The sequence below is a fragment of the Ambystoma mexicanum genome, chromosome 7q, assembly GCF_040938575.1.
Source record: "Ambystoma mexicanum isolate Mex_15411 chromosome 7q, UKY_AmexF1_1, whole genome shotgun sequence".
Lineage (NCBI taxonomy): Eukaryota > Metazoa > Chordata > Amphibia > Caudata > Ambystomatidae > Ambystoma > Ambystoma mexicanum.
In genome coordinates, this window is record NC_090941.1 from 944,412,338 (window position 1) to 944,420,289 (window position 7,952).

Here is a 7,952-nt window from a genome sequence, read left to right on the forward strand (position 1 = left end):
ATGCTTGGGTGGACTTACCTGCAGCAGACCATGCTGCTTACTTGCCTGCCAGTTGAGCCTCTGATCCTCTTCTGTTTGGAACTACTTTTCTTGTTGGGTGGGGCAGGAGCCACTCCCTAGATTCAGAACACTGGAACTCTTCTGGAAAGCAGGAACTCTTTTCTTACCTAGGCGTGGCTGTGGAAGGAGACACCTAAGCACTACAGGAGGCTATTTAAACCACACCCGATGGATGAATCTTGCTTTGCGTTATTCTGCATCCTCTGCAGCAGAACGCTCATCGTGTCTTCTGCATCTGATCCTGGGCCTAGGGAAAAAGGCTTACCATCCTGAATCCAGTCTTCAGCAACACCTATAAAGACAAGAAAGAACAGGTTAGCATTACGGTCTTCAGTGACAGCTCTTCACTTACCTGGTCCATCGGCTGTCACCAACGCCTCGCGGTGCTTTCCGGCATCTGAAAGACAAAGGCTTACCTACTCTTCGTGCGCTCCGGAGGTCTTCACACTGCATTCCGGCATCTGAAAGACAAAAGCTTACCAACTCTTCGCACGCTCCGGAGGCCTTCGGCGCTGCATCCCGCATCTGAAAGACAAAACAAGGTGCGTTTAAAGACATTGGGGAACTTTAATACTCACGTGCCATTACTCCTTTCCACATCTAACCCAGTGGGTATTCCGGCACCCTGCAGCCGCTCCGAACTTGTACCTGCAAAATAAAAAGACAGTTAGAGCGCATCGTGAAGCAGGCAACAAGCGCTTACTTACGTGCTTCCAGGCGCTTCCAATCATCACACGGGCTCCATCTTCAACTCACTTCAGCCCGTCATCCGCCATCGCCGGAACCCTGCAAAACAAGAAACATCATTACTAAAGACTTTAAAGACATTAGAGTTACTCGAAACTTACCGTTCGTGCAGTAAACGACGTACAGCAGTCCTCTGAAGTCAAGAGGCCTGCTCCCCTTATCCAGTGAATAAACTGGTTACAGCACCCTGCCCCGAGGCAGATGGAGAGCACGGCGTTCACTTACCTAAGACATCTTACCCTTCAAGTCAGACATACAGTGCACAGAGGTCCAGCCCAAAGAGCCAGCCGTGTGTTGCACATCACCTTTGAAGATACGGTATACGCCCAGTCAAGACCGGCGCCTCTACGGGAATCAGGTGAGCGTTACAGAGACAACCAACTGGAATATGAGGTGTCCCGGATTTGTGACTCCAGGTATAAGCAGGGCCATCTTCAATACCTAGTGGAGTGGAAAGGATATCCTCCTAGCGAAAGGACCTGGGAACCTGTTTCAAATATCAAGGCTCCTCGGTTGCTCAGAAGATTCCACCTAATACACCGGGGCAAACCTGGAGGGAAAGGCCTTCGGAGGAGGCATGCTGTCATGAACTTCAGATCACGCCCCTTTTGGACCTCCTGGTCCATGTCTCAACGGTCTTACATTCCGTACTACTTCCAACATGGCCGTCCAGAGCTGAAGCCCTTGCTCGCTCCATGCGCTGAACGTGGCGTGATCTATTTATAGACCACGCCTTCCGCGGCTCCGCGCATCTCAATGCTATTGCAGAGGAGCCCCAGACGTGTTTTCGTAGCTTGTTGTACTGTTTCCTTTGTCCCAGTGCTATTACCCGCTCCTGACCCTTTCCACCTTCCTGGTTCCGAGCATTTCTAGCCTTTCCCAGATTCCCGGATTCTTGGACTCCGGGAACTAAACGCAACCTGGAACCAGACGAGACTCGAGCAGCGCTGTTCAAGACCAGGAGCGTTCGAAAGAAGGCAGCGATCGAAGACACCGGCAAACTTCGGACCCAGGTGAGAAGGGGGGAACTTCTTGACAAGGGGTTTCTATGTTAATCTCTTGCTTTTCGTTCAGGTTCTTTGCTGGACTTATTTTCACTCAGAATCTCTGTTCTTTTGGAGGAGGCATTGTATCTGGGAAAGAAGTAACACTGGGTTTTCATCTCCTCAGAGTACTCTTCGTTTACAAATGTAATAGTTACATTTTTCTCCTCACTGAATTTCACATTCTTATTTTTCTCTTATTTTATTTCAAGGAATAAAGAGGGTTCACTATCGTCCACAATGGCTTTGTATATCTTTTCTGTTGCCTCCCCATTGCTGTTCTGCTTGGGTAATTTGAAATTGAACTATTTCTTCTTTTCATTGACCACCCTGAATTGTCGATACATTCTGACCAGTGTTTCTATGAGCATTAGAATCAGGATTTCTCTGTTGGAATGTCATGAATTGACCAATGCTCTCTGTCAGTTGCTGGTCCCGCTGCTCCAGTTGTGAGAATCTCTCTCCACTTTCTGGACTACAGGGTTTCCTTTGTTCATATCTCTATTTTTCTCTAGAAGGGTACATTCTATAGGAGTAGTTTTGGTAGCTTTGTGAACTATTGTTGTACGTATGGTTGGATCGCCACTCACCCTGGTATTGAGGTCTGTTATCCTGTAACCAAGGGGGAGGTGTAGGGTAACTTTCTTGGTAATTACTCCTAAGAGGTGGTGATTGGATTTTCTCCCTGGAATAATTTCAAATTGAATTTCCTGGTGAATTTGTTCCTGGGTTCTGAATATTTCTATCAGTGGGAGGAACATACTTCTACCCTAGCATGGGTTTAGAGCCTAAATACTGAGGATTTACATAAGCCTCTGGTTTTGTAGGGTCAGTAGTTTGCATTCCAGTAGGAGGACTATTCAGCTGGCTTTGGACAGAGGAAATTCTTATTTTTGTGTTCTTTAACATCAGAGGAACACGTCTTTGCCCCCTAGTCTACAGGCCCAACTGATGAGGACACTTCACCTCAGCTACCTTAATGGTGGCTGGAGCAGGTGTTTGTTGGGGTTCTTTTTGTTATTTTATGTGTAGTTGGGCTCTGTACTTCATAGATCTCTTGGCCTTTGTGATTATCCACCCGAGGGGTCTCAGGTCTAAATAATAATGCACTAACTGAGTCATCACGTATTTTGGAAGGGCACGGAAAAACATGGTTTTGAATTCTCGACTTTCTATAGCGGCACGCTGAGAAATCTGGACAAATGCACTCTTGAGTTCTTGTGAAAACTCCCTATGAGATTGTTACTCAGCACACATTATGTTGTAGGCTGCCTTACAGGCTTCCTGTGGATATCTATAAATTAAAAAATATTCCAAAATGGTTGCCTTTTACGCTGACCATTTGTAATGATTTTAATCTTCCAGCCCATCAAAGAAACTAGAAAACCCAGGAGAGAAGGTCCATTTGACAAGGTCTGTGCTATTTTGATCATTCTTCAGTCCAAATGATGCCATCTTGTTCACACATTTCTAAATGTTCCCAAACAGAACATTTAGCATGTTGATGGCAAAGGGCCATAATGCTTTTCATACCCTTAATCTGGGTCTTTCACAGACAGTGATTTTCTTTTTCTATGTCTCTTTATTTGGATCCAGTTTCACTCATCAGAATCAGAGACAGCGATTTAAACCCCTTCCATAATTGCAGATTTCACTCATTGTCACTATGACAATAAGGAGGTTGTCTAGGTGGGTGGTACCGGAGACCCTCTCTCATTTCTCTTTTTCATTGGTCTTCTGGATTATGGGCCACAAATATTTTCTGAGGGACAGGACAGTATGTAGTGTCATCATATTGTGTTGTGTCATCATATCGTCACTCAAGCAAAGTGTTTTTATATCTAGTGTGACGCATCGCAGTCATTTGTCCCTTCTCCCCAAGGGGGAGACCCACCCCTGTGAGGCTAGGGAGGTGAGACTCCTTTGCAACACCTTCCCTAGGGGTCGAGGTAAGTGGGACCTCACCGGGAGAGAGTCCTTCTTTGGGACAAGGACTCCCATTCCTATGAGGGACTTCCAAAAAGATATCTCCTTTTAAAACCCTTGGAAACATCATACCATGATTTGTTTACAGAGAGAACAGCCATCTGTTACTGTCAGCAAGAAGCAGTACATGTCCCTTTAAATGGAGAGTTCCTTTTAACTGCAATGAAGAAGCAGACTCAGAGAGAGATGATACCGCAATGAGCGGGAAGAGAGAGAGAGAGAGAGAGAGAGAGAAAGACGTGGACGTCAGCCAGGGAAGTCCCCTGGTGACAGAGTATCAGAGAGGGGAGGAGACTCTGAGACAGAGGAAACCTATACGTGTTTCGAATGCTGGACATGCTCCATCCTGGGAACCAGAGAGAGAGAAAAAAGGTTCAAGGTTCCCCCTGGACCGACCATATGCTGTCACACCTTACTTATGCAAAGTTAAATCAGAATTCACATATGTATGATATACATCATTTCACTGTGATCAATGTCATCCTTAAAATCATATTCTTCAGATCAAATTTTATAACTCAAGTTCTTTTATTCCATCATAAAAGGCAGTGAGCATTCATAGGTGTCATATAGCCAATGCATTTCGGAACCAAGTCCGTCTTCAGGGCTAAAACACTGCAAGTATACATTGGATGGTGTATAACTGAGTGAGTCTTCCAACCTGCACAGGCCAGGAAGAATATGATTTAAGGATGACATTAATCACAGTGAAATTATTTATATCATACATATATGAATTCTGATTTAACTTTGCATAAGTAAGGTGTGAGAGCATATGGTCAGTCCAGGGGAAACCCTGAACCTTTTTTCTGTGTATTACATACCCTTATGCCAAGGGCTTCTTTTACCATTTTGCTCCAGAATATATGACTGACCGTTATACAATTTATAAGGGTTTGACACACAAATTGATCTGATTAGTACAGTGGTGCCCACCTTGGACCATCTTGTCATATCAACCAGGTAGAGAGAGATAGCAAGAGGCGGTGTGACCACAGAAATCTGGTGGTGGCCCTGTGGTCACCGAAACAAAAACTAAATCCCTACGTAGTTGGAGCCACCTACCATCCCGACATCCAAAGAATCAGAGGTCTGTCAAGGAGAGTACGGAGGACGGCACATTGAAGGTGGCAAAGAAGCTGTGCAGGTCGAGAGCACATAAAACGCTGACAGAACCCAGTGACATTATCCCTGAGAAGAACAGGTAAAAGGGAAAACTGGTGACCTGGGAGGCAACCAAACGATCATTGATGATGATAATGATATGATATGATATTGCATTTATAACGCGCCTATACACAAGTGTTTCAAGGCGCGACGAGGCAAGGGAGGGGAACAAAGGGAGGACGGTCAGCGATCCTACTAGGCCAGGTGTCATTCAGATAGCGCAAGTGCATGGGACGAGGACAGGGACAGTGCAGATCATGTGAATAGACAATAAGTAAAGTGACGTAACAATAAGTAAAGTAAGTAACAATAAGTAAAGTGACGGCCAGCATGTGGCAAGTGCATGGTTAAGTGCAGACATCAGGTGTCAAGAGCTGGTAGGGGGACTGTAGTGATACAGAAACAGTCCCCAAGTGCAGGGGTTGCCAGGTGGGCAGTGCAGGTGTGTGATGCTGGTGGGGGAGGGACCTGGGCCCGAGATCAGCAGGGGTCCAGGTAGCCAGTGCAGTTCCGGTGACAGCCAGGAGGTCAGCAGAGGAGAGGAGGAGAAAATGCAGAAGCAAAGAGAAAGGTTTTGAGGTGTTTCCGGAACCGGAGATGGTTCTCCTCAACTTTAAGGGAGGCAGGGAGGCTGTTCCAGAGGGAGGCACCAGCTGAAAAAAGAGATCTACCACCAACTCGTTGCCTGGAGAAGCAACTGACCCTGAGGGAGTTGGTGGCGGATGAGTGAAGAGCTAGAGAAGGAAGATATTTAGGAAGAGAGTGTTGAAGGTATTGAGGCCCCAGGCCCCAGATGGCCTTGCGGACGATGCAGAGGGTTTTGAACTTCCTCGCAGCAACTGGGAGCCAGTGCAGAGATTTAAGTCCTGGAGAGATACGTTCCCTGGGCTTGTGGCCAAGGACAGGTCTTGCAGTCCTTTTCTGGATAAGTTGCAGAGGGTGGAGAGTAGAGGCAGGCAGATTTAGAAACAGGCTGTTTCAATAGTCCAGCCTAGAGAGAACCAGAGCTCTGAAGACAGTGAGCTTCGGGGGAAGGAGAGGAAAGGAAGAATACCTCTGAGGCGGTGTAGCTGGTAGTGTGACTTCTTAGAGACGTCAGAGATGTTAGGAGAGAAGGAGAGTGTGGAGTCGAAGATGACCCAGAGGTTTTTAGCCTTGCAGGTGGGAGCAGGAAGAGGACCAAGAGAGGCCGGCCAGAGAGCTACAGGAAAGGAGGGAACGGGTGTGTTGATGAGGAGAATCTCAGTCTTACTGGCATTAAGGCAGATGTCATTGGCGGCACACCACTCCTGGATAGCAGACAGACAGTCAGAGATGAGGGAAGGAGAGGAGGAGGCTGAAGGTAGACTGAAAATGAGCTGGGTGTCATCCGCATAGCACTGAAAGTTGGACCAGAGAGCGGCGTTGCAGTGGGCAAGGAGTGCCAGGTATTGGTTGAAAAGCCAGGGAGAGAGGTTAGACCCCTGGGGACACCACAGGTAGAGAAAAGGATAGCGGACAGGAAGTACCCAAGTTGGACCTGGGAGGGTCGGTCAGAGAGGAAAGAAGTCAGCCACGCCAGAGCCTGACCAATGATACCCAGGTTATCACGCAGACGGTTGAGCAGGATGGCATGGTTGACAGTGTCAAAGGCAGAAGAGAGAAAGCAGGATGAGTACGCAGGGGGTGTTAGAGTTAAGGTTAGAGAGCACGTCTTCACGGATGTTCAGGAGAGCATCCGTGAACATCCTTCCTTTCCTGATGGTCATGAAGACAACCAATAGATTCAGTGTGGAGATTAAGCTGGGAGATGGGCAGTTTCTACAGGACCTTGCCCAGGAAGGGAGTGATGGAGATTGGGCGATAGCTAGCCAGGCAGGAAGGGTCGGCAGAGGGTTTCTTAACAAGAGGGTGCACAAGGGAGTGCTTCAGGGGGATGGGAAGACTCCTGTGGCGAAGGAGTGATTGCAGAAATCAGCCAGGGCAGGAGCCAGGGAGTCTATGTGGTCCTTGATAGTTTTGGAGGAACAGGGGTGAACCTCTTTCGACGAGACTTTCATAGATCAGACTTGTCTAGAAACCTCGTCAGTGGAGAACAGGGGAAAGGCAGAGAAGGAGGGAGGAGAGGTGGCTGCAGAAGAGCAAAAGGAAGAGCAGGGAGTAGGGGGAGAGGATAGGAGGTGAGTGAAGACAGGATGTCCTGAGTTTTAGAGATGAAGCAAGAAGCCAGTGCCGTGCAGCGGGCCTGGGAAGGGACAGGAGAGGTAGAGACTGCGGCAGGATTGGCCAGTTCCTTGCAGATTTTAAAGAGTTCAGCCGAGTTGTTAGATGTTGCAGAGACGCGGGCTTGGATATGCGCTCTCTTCTTGGTTAGGACAGAGAGCTGGTATTGCCTTTGCCTTCGCCTTTGCCTGCAGGCGGCAGGACAGTTTGTCAGAGGATGTACCTGAAGCACGCCATTTCCTCTCAGCCACGCTGCACTTGCGTTTTAGGGTGACGAGGTCTGAGTCATACCAAGAGTTGCACTTGGCTTTGGGGTTCAGGCGGATTCTCATGACAGGGGCAAGGATATCAAGAGTATCAGAGATAGCAGAGTGGAGCGTGGAGAGGGCTGTGTCAAGGTGAGAGTCAACCAAAGGGGGAAGAGGAGGTGAGAAGGTGACAGTGAAAGCCTCAGCTGACACACGCTTCATGGGTCGGATGACCGAGAAGGTGGGTGGCAGGGATGGAAGTGGCTTGACCTGAGGGGTAGGGAGGGTGAGGTGGAAGGAGAGGAGAAAGAGATCACTCCAGGAGAGAGGAGTGGAGAGAGGGACAGAGAGGGGAAGGTCTGAGGAGATCAGAACATCCAGAGTGTGCCCTGCAGAATGAGTTGGGCCAGAGGGGAGAATAGTGAGTGAGAGAGAGTCGCACAGGTCGCGAAAGAGTCCAGAGGGAGGACAGGAGGCATACAGGTGGATGTTGAAGTCT